General features: G+C 51.8%; 1 protein-coding gene across 3 annotated transcripts in view; it reads right to left on the bottom strand.

Annotated features, from left to right (window-relative positions):
• Positions 1 to 18,450, bottom strand: part of ARHGEF2 (Rho/Rac guanine nucleotide exchange factor 2) — a 129,092-nt gene extending 110,642 nt beyond the window's left edge. Inside the window, exon 1 of one of the 3 annotated variants that reach the window (XM_030542025.1) lies at positions 18,435 to 18,450. The gene's annotated coding sequence lies outside the window, so the exon portion shown is untranslated. Of the gene's footprint in view, positions 1 to 7,098; positions 7,320 to 18,434 lie in introns of those variants that run through there. The other 2 variants (XM_030542024.1, XM_030542026.1) reach the window with 2 other exon arrangements.
• Positions 18,451 to 18,898: the final 448 nt, after the last annotated feature.

The following is an 18,898-nucleotide window of genomic DNA, read 5'->3' as shown; positions in this document are numbered from 1 at the left end:
GGCTCCAGCATCCGTGCTCCTCAATGGCTCTTGGCTGGGTCCCCCAAGACACAGCAGCTGGGCACTGGCGGAGTGAAGAGACCTTGATTCCCAGCGACCCCTTGCCAAGCGCTAAGGGAAAACAAGTCTCTGCCCATCCCCAAACGGCAAAGTTATTAGCCAAGTGCCTGTGGGTCGTACTCACTCCCTCTCATCGCAGTATCCGAGCACCTCGCCGCCTATTATGTATTTATCCTCACAACCCTCCTGGGACGCAGCACCATTGTACAGCTGGGGAAACTGAGGCTCCATGAGGCTAAGTGAGCGACTCCCAGTCACATGGGGGGCTGCAGTAGAGCAGGATTTAAACCACTAGCCCAGCCACCCTCTCCAGAGGGCTCACAACAGAGCTGGGAACTCCTCAGGGGTATGACACACACTCCTTCTGACCCCAAGAGACGATAGATGGTTTAATGAGTCTGTAGCTGCACCGGGTATTTCCTGCCCAAGACTTCGCCATTCGGCACTTCATGGACATGGCAGGGACAGAACTCAGCTCTTCTTGAGCTGACAGTGGCGGGCTCGCTGCCCCCTCCTGAGCTAAAGGAGAACTGGTGGGTCAGCAGTATAGGGCTTAGGACACACAGAGCTGAGCAGGTCCCATTCCAGGCATGACTGCGGTGGCGACTCACCCCCCCTTAACTATTTGTTGCAGCGCCTCCCCCAGCCGGGGAGTTTGAATGGGCAGCCTGAGCAGAAACTCCCTGGGGTCTTTCCATTGACTTCAGGTTTGGATTAGGCCCTTCAAGGCGCAGACCAGCTCAAGGGGCTGAATTCCTCTGGCTTCCTCTGGCCTGCTCCCTCCCTCTTAGGCAGATGTGGGGAGCTCCAGGCTGATACATAGCTCAACAGGCAACCTCCCCGCTGGCCAACCTGAGCAGCAGCCAGGGCTGTAAGAGGCGGGTAGGTCACCTATGGATCGCTCATCCTAAAGGTCCCTCTTTGGGGCCCGTTCACTACAGCGCAGGGAGCACACGTGAGACTGCACGCCCCTCACCGGGGAGCACGCGCCCCTGCCGGGCCTGGCGTGGCCTTGGAGCAGACCCTGGAAAGGGGGGGTGCCCGTTCACACCCTGGGCCTTTGCCTTGGAGCTGGGAGGATGGCACAAGATGGACACAAGAGTGGGTGGAGTTATTGGCCCTGCATATTCCAGCCTGCTAAGAGGAAAGAAAAAAAAAAAATAAAAAATAAAAAAAATCAAATCTCCCCAAGCCAAGTGCCCCCCTCTCATCTTGCCACTCGAGTTTCTCATTAAACGGCAAAGAATTTCTGAAGAAAAAAAGGAACCGGCCTCACCCCCTCTGCCCCTAGACACACCCTCCATGCCTGGGTCATGGGTTAAATGGACACTGTCTCTGTGTGTGTGTGTGTGTGTGTGTGTGTAAATGGACAAGATGTGGGTGGGTGGGTGTGCATGTGCACCTCTCCTTGCAAAGACCACGCCACTCAGGGGTCTCTCATAAGCTCCCTAGACAAGAGGGTTCATTCCTGGAATCCAGCCTCTGTCTCGCTCCATCCATCCCTTGTCTCGTGTCTCAGACTGCGAGCTCCTTGGGGCAGGGACCATCCTTCTGCAGCGTCCAGCCCTGTGGGGTCCTGGTCCAGGACAAGAGCGCCTAGGTGCTCCTGCAGTACCTACAGCAACAACTCAGGCCTTTGCTGTCCAACCCTCTGACCATTTTCTTTGGGGGGACCCGAGGACAGGGGGCCCAGCCTGGGAGTCTTCCCATCGTGCAACATATGCGCCACCCGCATTTATTGCGCCTTCTTCCGGCACCACTGTCCTGTGCCGACAGCAGCATCGCCCCTCTGACAAGCGGGAACAGGCGTCTGATGCCAGTCCTGGGACAGAGGGGGTCCAGCAGCCTCCCAGGCAATTCCTTCTGCCAGGAATCTCAGCTCACCACCAATGCCTGGTTCCCATCAAAGCCCAAGGCAGGCCTGGTCAGGTGGGTGGAAGGCTGCCCACTTCTAGCCCCTGCTTAAAGAAAACCTGACGCAACGGAGCTGTAGGAAAGATCTGTATGGAGACGGCAGAGGGGTCAGCATTGCACACGGAGGGGCTTGTGTTTGTCTTGAGCAGCCTGGCTCGCCCAGCTTGCACTAATCTGCCCTCCGTGTCAGACAAAATGAGGCCCCTCCTGAAATGCGACCCTCTTTCCCCAGTCTCATTCACCACACTATGGCTGGGGGTTTCCCAAGGAGGCTAAGGCACCTAAATCCAATTTAACTGGGCCTCCTAAATCCCTTGGGCTCCTTTGCAAACCCCAGCCAAAGGACCCGAACTATAAATCACACAGGAAGTCTGTGGCAGAAGCAAGAATAGAACTCATGTTGTCCCCACATCTGGGCCTGTGCTTTAACCACCAAACCATCTGCCTGGTCCTGCTAGTCTCTGTCCCTCCCCTGATGTGATGCATTTCCTGCGTCAACATGCCACAGCATCCAAGGCAGCTCACTGCTGGACTGAGATCCAGATCCAACGAGCAATCGCGGTCCCCTTACAGCTCGCCTGACATTTCTGACACAGGCAGGAAACATGAAACATAGATGGGGAATCTCACCAGGCAGGGAGTGTAGTTAACACCTAACGGCAGAGAGGGGAATTCAGCATTTAGAAAGCAACCTAGAGCTGCCGTTTAGCAACCATTAGGGCTGAAGTTACACTGAAGGGCAGTGTTGTTCAGTGGTTAGAGCTGGCTACGCCTGGGTTTTTTACACCAACTCACTGTCTGGCCTGGATCAAGTCACTGTGCGTCAGTTTCCCCTGCTGTAGAATAGAGCTTAATACCTTTTAGAGGAAGGAGGGTGCAGTGGTTAGGGCACTAGCCTGGGACTCGAGACACCCAAGTTCAATTCACTGCTCTGCCATGGACTTCCAGTGCAAGCTCAGGTGAGTCATCACTTCTGAGGGCCTCATTTTACAATCATGCAAAGTGAGAGAGTAAATTGGACATAGCCAACAAAAGGTCTTTGGGGTAATGAAATTCATACCATTTCTAGAGGAAGTCCAGGAGCACCACCCACATAGGCTTGGTTCCAAATCCCAACAACCTAAAAGCATTTACAAACCCTCAAACCGATTTGACTGTATCCACCCCTGAAGCAGTTTGATTGCTCTCCTGCCCTTGTCTGCAACCTAAACACTGCCGAGCAGGCAGCTCTGAAAGTGAAACTGACCATAAACAGAAGAGAGATTCACTTCATTGACTTCCAGGAGAGAAATGCAAAGATCAACCACAGAACTTCAAGAATGGGCCCCAAAAGTCATAGACTCAGAGGGTTAGAAGGGTCCGCAAAGGTCATCTAGTCTAATCCTCTGCCAAGATGCAGGAATTGTTGTGTCCTAACTACCCAAGACAGAGTGATATCCAGCCTCCCAATTTTGATCCAGGTTACTTTCCCAATCTTAAGCTGCTGGTAATCAGCAGAGCCCTGCTGAAGTTAGCAGAGCTGTGCTGACTTATACCAGCTGATGATCTGGCCCTTAAAATGCTAACAGGAGGGCAGGGACTATATTTTTGTTCTGCATTTGTACAGCCCCTGGCACCATGGGGTCTTGGTCCATGGTGAAGGCTCCCAGATGCCATGGTAATAACTTATACAACAACAATAATCTGATGCCTTATTAGCTAAGTACAGAAATTGAATTAGACTACGACTGCTGCCATTTCTGCAGCGCTTGATGATCTGTTGACACACCTGGGAAGGCTCGAACCAAGAAGTGGCTTTAATGATTCCTGGCCACTGCATGAAATTTGCAAGTTGCAGAGGGACTGTCATAAAGGCCTGCTCAGACATTCCTTTCCTTTGATTTTGCACTCAAATGCTCTTACCCAGAGACTGTTGACTCACAGGTCAACGTGGGGTCATGGTGCTAAAAGCAAAAAGCATCCAGACAGTGACCTGCCTTCAGTGCAGAGACAGTGAGACAGAATGAAGAAAAAGAGGCCCAGCCCCGGTGTTATTTGAAAAGATCAGGTGGTGCTTTGAGGAGTCCATGAGACCTATTCCACTGGCTGCTGCCAGAGCTCCTGGGCTTACCTGGCTGCCAGTTTGAGAGCCCAGACTTTTCAGGTGCCATCACAAAAGCGATGCTATTAAAAAAGGAAGGGCCCGTTTATCCCCTCTCGCTAGCGTCCAGCTGCATTTGCGAGAGAGAATTGTTCTACCAGCCCCACGAGATCTGAAATGTCACCTCCGCTCTTTGCATTATTATTACTGTGATAATACAGTGTAGATAACCGCAACTGAGACAGTGTTGGGTGCTGCATTGACACACAGTACGAGACAGTCCCTGCCCTGAAGAGCTTATATAGACAAGAACAAGGAAGCAACGTTATCAAAATAAATAAATAATCCCATTTTACAGATGGGGAATTGAGGCCCAGGAAAATTAAAGGTGTCTCTAGTTGCTGCAGCCTCACTGTTCCAGGACTGGGGTATGTGAGCTCAAGCTGCAATCATAGTCATTGATTGGGGTCTAGACATACCCTAAGTGACATGCCCATGGTCCTACAGGGAGTCTGTGGCACAGCTAAGAATTGAACCTAGATCTCCTGAATTCCAGGCTACCGCCTTTAGCCACAAGGCCACCCATCCTCTCTAAGTTACTCTCTTATTTATAATAAATACTTTGCCTTTCTCTTTATTGTATCTTCTCAAGGCACTTAACAAGTGATAAGAATGGCAGCCTCAAGGGATGGGTAATACTTCCTGCTCCCGGTCGCCAGCAGGAAAAGTTCTGCAAATTAGAACCAGAGACACCTGTTCTGTGAATGATGCGGGAGGCAGAACAGAATCCAGCTCACTCGCCTCTAGCTGTAACACCACCACCTTACTCAGCCCTAGGCTCCTTCACCCACCCAGCCGTGGGGTGACCCTTGATTGGCTCAGACCTCGGCATGTCTCTTTGGGAGCAGCATTAATGCAGCCGATGGGCGGGGTCTATCCTCTGGCCCAGACAAGGCCTCAGCTAGGAAAGGTGCTGCAGGAGAATTGGGTATTATATATTGTTGCCCTGAGCCCGGTGGGAAGATGATGGCTGTCTGTAACTGCGGGTCACGTTGGTGTCTTTGTGGAGGGGAGGGCTGCGAACAGTCAGGTCACCACAAATCTCCTTCCTCGCGGGAAACCCAAGGGCCGTACATTCAGTGGCTGCTGGACAATTTGAGGATCCACATATGTCTGCATATTTACTGCCTCCTCTGCACCCCTAGTTTAGACCTGCCCCTCCTGGGATTCAGTAGGTACAAGGAGTGATTGGGATTGTGGGTTCTGAGCCTCCTTGCTACAAAGCCTTGCCTGAATTACTGTGTCCTCACTGGTTCTGCATTCCCCCTATCCCCCCCGTATCTGTCACTAGGACTTCTGGGTCGCTAGGACGTTCCATGGTTCTTTGTGTTGCAGAGAACCAAGATGCTCCAGGATTCTTTCCCAGCAAATTGTGGGAGAACTTGTCCATCCTTCTGGCCACACAGGGTTGAAATTGTGGAAAGGCATTGGAGAACTATCAGCATGCAAGGGTTTTAGCCTGCATCTACACTAGAGAGATCTATCTCACCCCCTTTCAGCCAGGCCAGTGAGCTCAGGTTGAAAGTAGCACCAATCTCAGGTCAGAGGGTTGTGTGTGTGGCCAGCCTGGGGGTTAGGAGGAACACCCAGGTAAGAGTCCAGACCAATTCTGCAGTGAAGACACACCCTCAATATGGGTCACGGCTAGGGCCCTATCAAATTCACGGTTTCTTTTGGTCAATTTCACAGTCATAGGATTTTAAAAATCGTAAATTTCATGATTTCAGCTATTTAAATCTGACATTTCAGGGTGCTGTAATTTTAGGGATCCTGATCAATAAAGGAGTTGGGGGGAGGGGTCGCAAGGTAAGGAGCGGGTGGGGGTTGAAGTACTGCTGCCCTTCTGTGCTGCTGCTGGTGGTGGTGCTGCCTTCAGAGCGGGGCAGCTGGAGAGCGGCGACTGCAGGCTGGGAGCCCAGCTCTGAAGGCAGAGCCGCCGCCAGCAGCAGCGCAGAAGGAAGGATGGCCTGGTATGGCATTGCCACCCTCACTTCTGCGCTGCTGTCTGCAGAGCTGGGCCCTCAGTCAGCAGCCACGGCTCTCCGGCCATCCAGCTCTGAAGGCCGCAGTGCAGAAGTAAGGGAGGCGTAGGATGGTATTGTCACCCTTCTGTGCTGCTGCTGGTGGGGCATCGCCTTCAGAGCCGGGTGCCTGGCCAGAAGCTGCTGCTCTCCGACCACCCAGCTCTGAAGACAGCAAAGTAAAGGTGGCAATACTGCAACCCCCCCTAAAATAACCTTCTGACCCACTCCCTGCAACTCCCTTTTGGGTCGGCAGCCCCAATTTGAGAAACACTGATCTCCTGCATGAAATCTGTATAATACAAGGTAAAAGCACCAAAGAGACCCGATTTCACAGGGGGAGAGACTGGATTCCACGGTCCATGACGCATTTTTCATGGCCGTGAGTTTGGTAGAACCCTAGTCATGGCCCTATCTGCAGATAGAAGATAACAGGCTACTACTGCTGCCAACTGCCGGAGTTACTCCTTTAGCTCAAGCAGCAAACAGTTGTGCTGCAGATCCTTGGTCACACCTGCTGATGACTCACGTAGGGTGAGAGGTTAATGACATTGCAATGTTAGGAGCCCTAGTATGGATGGGCCCTTGGCGACAATATTATGATTACAGTGGCTTCTAGAGGCCTCAACGTGCTACATGCTGCAGCAGACACACAGTGAGAGACCGTGCGCTGCCCGGAACAGCTCGCAATCTAAAACAGACACAGGGCAGGAGGGAAACTGAGGCACAGAGAGGGGAAGGGACTTGCCCAAGGTCACCCAGCAGGTCAGTGGCAGAGACCGGCATAGAACCCAAAAAAATGCTGAGGCTCAGGCCACTGTGCGCTCCACCAGATCATGCTGCCCATCCTACAACCATCTTTAACACCATGCCTATTAGTCCTGCTTAGTCACCAACCAAACCCTGCGTTTTCCTCCGTGTGTGATCAGCCCCATCCTTCTGTTCTAGCTGCCACAGACTCACCCTCTTCACCTGCTCCAGTCTCCGTCTGCACTGACGCCTTCCACGCTTGTGGCCAGCCTGCGGCGTCCTCTTTCTCCCCAACATACAAACTTCCTCGCTACCGCCCCGGGGAAAACGGGATGAGCTCAGCTGCTTTCCTGTTTTCGAGTGCCCAGGCACAGTCAGCTGACAAGAACTTTCCTCCCCTTCGGCCCATTATCTGCTGTCAGATCTTTGCTGAATTGTCCTAGGGCCAGTTACCAATTTTCCATATATAGCAATGGAGCAAAAAAATGGGAGAGGACCATGAGCTAGTGGATAGAAGAGAGGACAGGGAGTGGGGAGTGGTGTCTAGTGGTTAAAGCTGGAAGACTGGGAGCCAGGACTCCTGGGTTCCATCCCAACTCCAGAAGGGGAGCGTGGCCTCTCTAGGGATTAGAACAAAGGGGACAGGACTCCTGACAAATTTAGCTCTCTTTTCACAACGAGGTAGTGTGATAGCAGATGGGACTGGGAAATGCCTGGGTTCTATCCCCAGCTCTGGGAAGCGGGTGTTGTCTAGTGGTTAGAGCAGGGACCGGGCACTAGGACGCCTGGTTTCTATTCCTAGCTCTGATACCAATTCCGTATGTAACGTTGGGCAAATCTGGGGGCTAGGGAAGAATCAGGAGCATTGGGCTGGGAGCAGGAGACGAACGAGGACTCATGTGTGGAGGGAGAGGAAGGGTCTGGCTTGGAGAAGGAGGACCTAGGAGTCCTGGGGAAGGGGCAGTTTGGGTGGACCCAGCACCGATTTGACCACTTAGCAGGCTGGACTGAGCCAGCCAGGAGCTAACGGGGGTGGGTGGGAATATCTAACACAGAAGGAAAAAGGAAGCCGATCTAAAAGGCAGTCAGCTGATAGGGTACAGGGCGGGAAGCGCTCCCATGGAAACCTGGAGGAGTGTACACAACAAAGCAGGATTCCCCCTGGGGTGCGTGGGGAGGGGCAGGGGGTGAGGACAGGCCAGCCTTTCCCCAGGGAACCACTCCAAGAGGCCAACGCCCATCTCAGAGCCACAGCTCCAGAATCAGGAAAGTGACTGAAAAGCAAATCAAAGTGCCCCCCACCATGGGATTATCCTTCTGGGGCCACAATTCCCTCTGCAGGGCTAGCATGACCCACTGGCTATGTGCGTATGTGTCCCCACTCCAGCCAGTAGCTGATCTGCTAGAGGATAAAGGCTTACTACTGCTGCCAGGGAGCGGAGCAATTCTTTCAGCTCAAGCAGGGGAAGTCAGTCCCCTGCTGATGACCCAGGCAGGGTGGGTGACTCAGATGGGGAGAGAAAGACTAGAAATCAGCCTTCCCCTTCCATCTGAGGAGCTCAGTTCACTGGATGAGCCCCCCACCCCTCAAAACTCCCTTGTGGGGGGGCAACATCTCTGTTCTACTAGACTCTGCAGTCGGTCTCATATCTTTTCTTTTGAATTATTCTTTCAATTATCAGAGCATCTAGGAGCCTCAGTCATGCCCCAGGACCCCACAGTGTCAGGCGCTGTACAAATACAGAACAAAATGAGAGCCCCCCGCCCAAAGAGATTGTAATCCAAGTACCTTCCTCCTCACAGTAGCAAGTAAGCTTCTTCCAGGTGTGCATTAAGCCACCAACCAGCTGGCCTCTGTGATTTGTTCTCTCTCTCACCTGCTCCCCAGGGGGATGATTGAGTATTGTTTTGGTATGGGGTGGGGTTGTGGGGGGGTTATGAATGGGGAGGCAGGCAAAGGGAGAGGAAGTGACTTGCCAAAGGTCAACCATGGAAATCAGTGGCAGAGCTGGCAATCCAGGAGTCCTGACTCCCAATCAAATACTTCTCTGCCACTGCTACGAACAGAACCCAGGAGTCCTGACATCAAGTCCCCTGCTCTAACCGGCAGGCCCCAGGCCCCTCCTGGAGCCAGGAATACAACTCACAAATCCTGACTCCCTACCCCCAGCCCACATGCGGCCTCCTTCTGAAACGGATCAAACGTAATTGACGATGACGCAGCCCTGCCCGGCCCTGCATGCATCCTGCCTGTACTTTTAGAAGAAGTATTTGGTAGTGAATGAATACAGCTCAACACATCTTTCTAGTTTTAATCCAGAACAGGACTCACCCTCACACTCGAAGAAGGGAGATCAGACAAACACGTCATACACACTGTGTGCGCTGCTGGGGAATGTAAACAGGCTTGAGACCCAAGCTGCTGAAAGGGGGAGGAACAGACAAAAAGAAAAAAAAAAGAAAAAGAAATGCGAGGGGAGGGGAAGGGGTGGAGAAGAGGGATTTGGGAGGATGGGACTGATTTCTGGGAGAATGAGGAGAGGGCTGTGACAGCGCTTCTGGGCCTGACCCACTTTCTCATCTGCTACCGCAGGGATCCGGCACCTTCCTCTGACGCAGCTGGTGCTGGCCACTGTCAGAGATGAGATGCGGGACTCGACGGGACCCCCCTACATCTAATGGAGTCTGGGGAGTCCCATGTTGTACTCCTTGCAGTCCTCATCCGTGAAGGGGCCAGGCGCCCATCAGCAGGAGCAGGGAAGAGAACCTGGAGGCGAATGCCATGACCTGGGCAACCTCAGCTAGGAAGCATTTGCAAGCGCATGGTGCCCATCAGGGGTTGAAACTAGGGCCCTCTGCAGCTGAAAGCAGGAGCTGCTATAACAGGAGCTAGACAACCAAACCACCCTAGCGGGGGCTGTAATAAACTCATATCCTTGACACGCCAGCATTCACTGTCACCCAGCGCTCACTTCCCCAGGGAGCAACGCCCCTGCCCTCAATTTTGTGACTCCAGCCTGAAAAACAAAATCGAAATATTTCAGAAACATCAAAATGAACCGTTTCAATTGGACACGTCCCAAACTCGCTCTAACCAGTAGGAAACACTTCCCTTGCAGAGCCAAGATTAGAACCCAGGAGTCCGGACTCCCAGTCTCCTGTGCCCCTTCCAGAGCCAGGAACAAAGCACAAGAGTCCTGATTCCACATCAGGGGCTTTAACTGTCTGATCACATCCCTCGCTGGTGTTCAGCAAAGCCTCTCAAACTGAAGGGGGGAAGCCATTCAGGCATCGTGCTGATAATTTCTGAGCTCACCAGTCACTCCTTATGGAGTTGCAGCCTTATAACATGTAGGAGATTCCTGGACATCCTTATTGTTCTCTAGACCATAGTTTTATAATGAGAAAGTGACCAAGAATTTAAAAAAAAAACCCTAATAAAAATTGTATTAGCAGGCTTGGCAGAATTCAATTGTTAGTTCAATGGATAATATCAATGTGTATTTTTATCAATTTACATTTTCAGAGTTGTGCAAAATTATGGGGTTTACGCATTTTTTTCCCCTATTTTGATCTATTTAAATGTTCACAGATGCCAGAAATTATGGGAGCAGGTGTCAGACAATTATTGAATGACAGCAGATGCCGAGACATCAAAAGTGAAAGCTTTGTAACCAGCAAGTCACAAACTGTCAACATCAATACACATAGTGAGAAAATACACACACACAAAAAAACCACAGAATCATAGGACTAGAAAGGACCTCGCAAGGTCATCTAGTCCAGTGCCCTGCATTTGTGGAAGGACTAAGTATTATCGTTAAGTTAAACTCTCTCAAGCAGCAATTTTCCTGCTTTGCCTAGCTGGAAATTTCAATTGTTATTGATGGAAATGGTTTGTCCTCTCTTTAGTGTGGGTTCAGAGAAATCAACATCTACTGACATTTACCAATATAAATCTAACCCCTCCGAGCCTGCTTACTGGGCACTGTTTGGAATGTCAAGAATGTGAACGTGGGAAGCACTGCGTCTGAAGAGATGCAGGTGCTGGGAACTCTTTAATCACTGGACTAGTGCTGAAATTCTCACCCTGTTAAAGTCAATGGCACAAGTCCCCCATGACATCAGCCAGGAGACACCCCTAGGTTCTGATTTCACCACTGCCCTGCGCTGTATAGAGTCATTTACATAACAGCATCAACCCCCTGCAATCATGGGATCAGCTGATAAATCATGAGATTTTTAAAAAAATAAATAATTTGGCTTCTTCCCCCCCCCCCCCCCTTTGCCTCCTGATCTCTGAGCCTTTCAGGTCATGCTAGGATCATGTTGCCCAGCTTCCCTCAGCAATCACAAGAGCTAGAAACTTACTTTAAACAAATCCTTGCGACTAATAGGCAGCAGGTTTTAAACAAATAAAAGGAAGTTCTTCTTCACACAGCGCACAGTCAAACTTGTGGAACTCCTTGCCTGAGGAGGTTCTGAAGGCTAGGACTAGAACAGCGTTTAAACGAGAACTCGATAAATTTGTGGAGGTTAAGTCCATTAATGGCTGTTAGCCAAGATGGGTAAGGAATGGTGTCCCTAGCCTCTGTTTGTCAGAGGGTGGAGATGGATGGCAGGAGAGAGATCACTTGATCATTGCCTGTTAGGTTCACTCCCTCTGGGGCATCTGGCATTGGCCACTGTTGGTAGACAGGACACTGGGCTAGATGGACCTTTGGTCTGACCCAGTATGGCCATTCTTATGTTCTCCCCAAATCAGGTGACTCCAGGAGTTGAGGCTTGAAGGAAAAAAAAAAAGTAAATATCACAAGAGTTGGGATATAATTGCGAGGGTAGGGACCACCATTTACCCCCACACAAAGTGGGTGGGAAACACCCAGATCTAGCTTCATTTTACATTCACCATGAACCAAAATGGTTGCACAAGACAGAGGGAGTGGAGAGTCAGGCCTGGCGGCTTGATTTTTGCCTCTACACAGAAGTTGCACTAATTCAGCTGAAATCTGTTCTTAAAGCGATGTGATTGAACTGCAGCAAAGCACTTCACGCTGGTGGGCAACTGGCTTAGCCCTCGTCACTCCCAGCCCATCCTGCACTGGGCTCATGGGTGGCACGGAGTGCCTTGAAGGGTTCAGGCTGCCTTTTCTTTGGCTCTTTATAAATCCTGCTCGGGAACATCCCCAGACCATGCAGGATCGCAGAGCAGATGTGGAGGAGAGCAAGGGACGCAGGCAGATCTACATTTAACTCTCTCCTGTTAAATAACGTGCCCAGAGCAACACGCCTCTATCAGGCTATTGGCTAACACGTGGCTTGTCAGGTCTCCAGACCCTCTTGCTGGAATCATGGGAACAGTACTCTTAACGCCATGTTCGGTTGCAGAGAGCAAGCTCCTTCATCCGGTAGCCTATGCAGGGACAGATTAACAATGTATCTAGCCAGGGGGCACCCCACCAGCCTGTATGTATCCTCTCCACAGGCTGCACGGTAGGGAAGTGCTGCTTTCCCTGTTTCACAGATGGGGAAACTGAGGCCCAGGAATACTTGCAGGTGTGTTCCACTAGAGACGCCCGTGTCACATTGCAGCAGCAAAGCCCTTTCCAGCAAGTGGGAAGCAAATCGTGTCCAATCAGACCCAGGCCCAGGAGAGTCCGCTGTTTGAAAGGCAGATTCGTGCTCCAAGCGAGGCTCGCCGACCAGAAATACAAGCTCAGGGCCTGACCCTGAGAGACGCTGCCCTCCAGTGCCCGCTGATGTCCATGGGATTTGCGTACTGGCCAGGGCTTAGAGCACCAGGCTAGGAGGCCCCACTGTGGATTCTGCCACTGACTCAGAGTGTCATCTCAGGCAAGTCACTTCCCCCGTGCCTCAGTTTACCCTTCTGTAAAATGGAGGGAACAACCCAGACCCACCTCTCAGGGAGCTGAAAAGAGGAATCAATGTCCACACAGCACCAGACCAGCAGCTCTCAACCTGTCTCATATCAAGAGCACAGCGTCAGAACTCTCCCTTACCCTGCCAGGATCTAGCCAAGACCCCCCTTCCATTCAGTAATATGAGCAGCCAGTCAGGACTCCGACCTCTCTCTGCCAACCCCAGGCTGAGAACCTATGCCCTGTATAAATGCCATGTCCTGTTAGGTTGGACTGTAAGCTCTTTGGGGCAGGAATTGTGGTTTTGTTCTCTGTTTGTACAGCACCTAGCACCTCGGGGTGCTGGGCTATGACTGCGGCTCCCAGCTGTTACCGCAAAACTGATGGTAATAGAAGAAGGACAATGCTCCCCTCTGCCCATATAGGTGGGGCTTAAAGAAACCTGAGTTCTGCCCAGGATCTCACCCAAAGCTGGAGTGGGGGCAACTGCTTGGTGCAGTAGCCTGTGTGGTATTCTGTCCTATTCACAGCCGTGCGTCACCTACCAAGAAGCCACATCAAAAGACTGGCACAACAAATGGAATCCAAGGTGTGCAGACAACAGCAGGCGGCACCCGCTGGCACTTAAATTCTCTTCCTGCTGGCTCTGATCACGATAGTATCTGCTCCCCCTCGGCCCTGTAGACATCCCTTCTTCCTCTTCCATTCCTCACGGCCCCACTCCCCACAAAAACAAACAAAAAAAATCTCTCTGCCTTTACTCTCTATTTGCATCGTCTTTGCGGTGCATTTCTGGGCACTGGATCTGCGGGGCCCAAGGACGGCCTGCCCAGGAAACACGGCATTAAGGTGTGGGTTGTTTGTGGCAGAGTCTGTTTGCTGATCTTGGAGCCTTGAGTCATGAATTGTCAAGGGACCCAGCCAAGCCCGTGGGGCTACAGTGGAACTCTTGGATCTGGCTAGAAGGGCATCTGCTAATTGCTAAACGCACTGCTGACTACACCTCAGAGTCAGCCATACACACAATCAGGGAAACAGCTGATGAGTGTTTTCTCCAGGAATGGAAATGGGGGCGAGGGTGTACGAATTTACAGGGGGAGCTGGAAAACAACTAAATTGGCAACACAATGACCACTGCAAGGGAGCACAGGGAAATTGACACACAACCGCTGTCGATTGGCACAAACGGGGGGCTCCTCACACACATTCACCCAGGGGTTACATGAGCCCACAGCACTTCAAAGCTCCGTGGCCCCCTAAAACACATCCTCTGCCTCATTTTCCCCATCTGTAAAATGGGGTTAACCATACTGACCCACTTGGAGCTCTACTGATGGAAAGCTCCATCTAGCAGCTGGGTATTATTATTTTATCCAAGACAATCTGCCCCCGCCAGCTCCTTCCCCTCCCTGTATCGGGGCATGAAGCTGCTCAGGAGCGAAATGTACACATGCACGAGCTGTGACAGCGAGCAGGGAACAGCATGAAAACAGGGTGGCTCTGGCTAAGATCCCAAAGAGAAAAACCAGGGCCCATCCTGCATCTGCCCCAGAAACCTTGTGATCTTTAGCGCACGACACAGGCCAGCTGCTGTTAGCTCCACTTGTACAGACGGGGAATGGAGGCCCAGACACTGGCCCACAGTCACACAGGGAATCTACAGCAGAGCTGGGACTTACCCCCGTGTCTTCCAAGCCCTAACCACTGCACCATCCTGCCCCTCATTCGGAGCCAACTGTCCAACACTCCCAGCTCGCTGCCTGGTGCCTTTTCTAGCCTAGGCAACATTCTCTCCATCCACCGAAATACCTTCGACAGGTGCATGCACAGACCCTACATAAACACGACCATGTATACAAAAGATTCAGACACACACAGACACATCACCCCCATTGGGCTCAATGCTGTAGTTTGAAATCCGGACCATCAAGCACGAGACTACACCATCTGAGCTGAGAGAGCAGCTCCCTCAGCTGGTAGCTATAGTATACTCTTATCCACTCCTGCGGAGCAGAGCAAGAGCTCTGAACACACTGTTTGATAGTGTAGGTCACTTATATGCCTGGACACACCCACAGACTCAAACATACCCCTATCCAAACACAACATCGTGTGCGTGCACATCCTGAAAACATCTCTCCTGGTTTAAATGCCAGACACTATAAAACTTGGTTGCTCCAGGCTGAGTTTATATGCTAGCTTCAGGAAGACATGCCTTCGTGCTAAAGCAGGAGACATCCCTGCACATTCCTTCTAGAATCTGCACCGGTTATTACAGGTCATTCTTTCAGCCAAGCATCTTGCTGCCTGCTAGATTCATCCCAGAACAGCTCAAATCACAGCAAGGATTTGAGTCCCGGGGGGCCCCCAGAAAGGAATCGATTGTGGTGGACTCGGTTGTAACTTACGAATGGGGCTAAAATCAACACCCAGCCCTCTTAAAACCTGTGTTTATGTTTTGCAAAGAATTCCAACAACCACCTGCCTCAGAGTGACAAAGAAGCTCCTGGATCGTGTTACTGGAAGGGCAGCTCCTGGCTCAACTGACGAGCAGCTTTGTTATCCTTACAACATAGTAGGGATAGACAACAAGGGTAAGACCTTGCTAAATTGGCCAACCTCACCTGGGAGGTGCCACTGGAATCCCTTCCCCCCACAGGATCCAGATCCTCCCTGTCTCCTGACATAGGAACAAGTAGGCGGAATTAAACAGTGGCAAGTTCATAACCGATACAAGGAAATACTTTCCCCGTGTGGTATGCAGTTGACGGTGGAACTCACTGCCACAGGATGACTCCAAAGGCAAAAAAGTCAGCAAGTTTCAAAAGGGGCCTGGAGACTTATACAGCTCGCAAGCCTACCCAGAGCTAGGCTAGCGAATACAAGCAGATTGTGGAAGGGATATTAAACCTCTCTGGGGTTGAGCCAGGCTCTGTTTGGGGTCAGGATAAGACCTGATGTTGGGGGGCGGATTATCTCACATCCACTACTGTAGGGCTCCCCTTGGGTCTGATCCAGTCTGGCAATTCTTATGTTCCTTTCAGTGCTGACTTTTCTGGATTAGGGGAAAGTCCCCCAAGTACAAACCCAGGCGCTGCTTAGGCTAGCGAGAAAAGAATCAAATTCCTAGGGGAGAGGGGACCAAAATCTTATTAAAACCCTGATCCAAAGCCCAAGTCTGAAGTCAGCTGAATTTCCACTGGATTTCAGCACATGTTGGATCAGGCCCTGAGTGTATTGAGGGTTGGGGTGGGATCGAAAACCTGCCAACGTGGGACGTCCAATCCACCCTAGTGAAGATCCCCAATAGGCAATGGACCAGGTCACAGAATCAGAGGGTTAGGAGGGATGGCAAGAGTCTTGTAGTCTAATCCCCTGCCAAGATCCAGGATTTGCTGTGTCTAAACAATCCAAGATAGATGGCTGCCCAGTCTAATATGCACACAATAGGCCCAGCCCAGGTAAGGACAGGGCAAACTGCCCACCTATGGACCAACGTGTCTCTGCCCCATAGAAGGGCCCTGTGGGGGATGAGAGGGAAATTCTGGCCCATTGGAGGTAGAACTGGTGGGGCCCATCCAGTGAAATATTTCAAGCTTAACATTTTTTTCCACCCTGAATCAGGCCCCAAAGCCAAACATTCAGAAGTTTTTCTGTAATGAAATTTCAGGGGGGAAAAATCCTTCTAGGTGAATTGAAATGAAACGTTTTGATGTGACCGTTTTAAACAGCTATACAGCAGAAAGCAAATTTCAAAAGGCAAAGACATTTTGGAGCCAAAAAAAGAGGAAACTTTTCATTTGAAACACGTTGCAGCATTTTCCCCAAAGAAATTCCAAATTTGTTTCCTGAAAGCCAGTTAATTGAAACTTATCCAATTCGGCAAAATAATTCACTGAAGTCAAAATGGCATTTTTCGGCTGGAAAACTGTTTCGACTGAAACATTGAACCAGGTCTAGCTCTGGGCTCTATGGCCTCTTGGTTGTCGGGGCTGTTTCTACAATGGGTGCTGAGATCGGCCCTGCTCATCTCATGCGGGCCAGTCATCTCCCCCCCATACACACACCCTGTACATGCAAGGGGTGAGGGCCTTGAGCTCTATGCTAGAAGGCGAACAGCCCCACCCCCAGACTGAATAACAGGCTTCACACCAGATTCACGCTGTGACTGCAATCAATCCTCAGGAAAGGAGCCAAGATCAATACTCTGCATTACCGGGGCAGGGGGAGACATGCTTCCAAAACCCTTGGCCAAAGTGCATCCCCACCATGACTCCAGGGAAGCCAGGTGATGCAAGGATGAATTTGGTCCAGCAGCAGCAGATTTGCACTTGTATGGGGCCTTTCAGCCAGCACTTTGCACCCATTAGAAGCAAATGGGTTCAGAGGAGAACCACTTGCAAAAGGGATGGGGCAGCTTCCCTTAGGGCGAGTTCAGAGCCAGGTTACCCCCCCCCCCAAGTTCTTTAAAATGATATTGTGGGCTCCATGAAATTACCCTTCCAGGGTTCTGTAGCAAAGGGATTTCCCTTCTCCTTTTCTCCCCCCACCCACCCAGCCCTGCAAACCCAGCTGGGGATTTGAGAGTCAGAGCTTGGATTCTTTCCACCTTGTGCCTCAACACCCAAAATCTGCCCTTGGCAAGACCCCAGCCTTCAATGGGGGCCGGCCAGGTGTGACTCCAGGGGAACAGAGGAAGCAATTCGATTGCTCATGCATGAAGTCGAACACTCTGGAGTTCCTGCACCCAGAACCAGGCTGGTTCTGCAGGGCTCATGGCACTATATTGTCATTTGTCACTAAGGTGATACGCACAAGAAGCAGACCTGCCATATTTCCAGTGTCGCTTTTCCAAGCTGACCCAAACTTTCAATATAACCAAACACAGCCACACGCTCCAGCCCTCCAGATGGGATTTGCTGCCGCTGCTTCCATGGGAGAAAAATCTGACATCTGTTGAGGCCTTCCCTACCCTAGAGGGTTTGGTCAAGTATAGTTACTCCAGTATGGAAAAACTGTCTAGTGTGGACACAGTTACACAGGTATAAGAGTGCTTATCTCCAAATAGCTTCCGCTGGTTCCACCAAGCAGCATCAATTCAAACTGCATTTATAGGCTAGGGCTATTAGCAGCATGTCTGTGTTGGTAAAATAAAATAATTGATGATAATAAAATCACACTCCTAATCCTCACAGCTAAAATTGGAGGGCAGGGCACGGCGGGGCTTCAGGTGGTAGAATTCAGAGCTGGGACAGACCAAAAGGTCTGGGCTACACACGGATTTGGTCCAGGCACAGCTCTGCTCTTCGCTAGTGTGGACGCAGGTACTCGGGTATGGCTCGTTCCTCTTACCGGGCGGGGGGAGCTGTACCGGGAGCAGCTACCTTTATGCCACGACGCTGCTTTAACTAGCCCCGGGGACGGCTGCCAACTCGCCTCTCCCTTGCCCGTTTTAACACCAAAGCACGGGGCAAAGGTTACCCAGGAAGCGACAGGATCGTCAACAGACCGAGCCCAGGGGGCAGGGCAGGGCTCGGCCCATTCTCCGGAGCTCGCCGGGCGACCCCAGCCAGGTGGAGAGACGCACCTGGCCCAGCCCCCGGAGGGGTCGGCACGGGCGGGCTCGCACCTGTTGCAGGTGATGGGGGAAAAGCGGCGGTAGGAACCTACCTGCTGGGCTGGGGCGGCGGGGCGGTTGCTCCCCCGGGAGGGCTGCGGGGTTGCGGATCCGCTGTGCCCCGGCAGGACCCCCCTCCCCTCCTGCAGCTCCTGCTTCCAGCCTCGCTTCTTCGCGACTTGCAGGTTCCTCCCCCGTCTCCTCGCTCACCCCGAATCAAACAGCCAGGACCCGCCCAGCGCTTCGGATCCTCCCCGCTGTTAACCCTTCACCCTCGGGGCCAGCTCCGCCTGCATCTCCTCCAGCCCTGCCCAGCCCCTCGCCTGCCCCTGCCCCTGCCCCTGCCCCAGCGAGGCTCACCCGAGCGCGGGCTGCGCCGGAAGGCAGAGACGGCCACCGCGGGAGCACCTCTGGTTCAGCAGCAAGCGGCTGCCTTTTGAAGGCTGCAAAATACCCAGGGTGCAGCCTGGACCAAAAAGAAAGAAAGAAAGAAAGAAAAGCTTCCTTGGAAGCAGCC

The sequence above is a fragment of the Gopherus evgoodei genome, chromosome 24 (genome assembly GCF_007399415.2).
Source record: "Gopherus evgoodei ecotype Sinaloan lineage chromosome 24, rGopEvg1_v1.p, whole genome shotgun sequence".
Lineage (NCBI taxonomy): Eukaryota > Metazoa > Chordata > Testudines > Testudinidae > Gopherus > Gopherus evgoodei.
The sequence above is the reverse complement of the archived record's forward strand: the minus strand, read 5'-3'. Positions and strand labels throughout refer to the sequence as shown.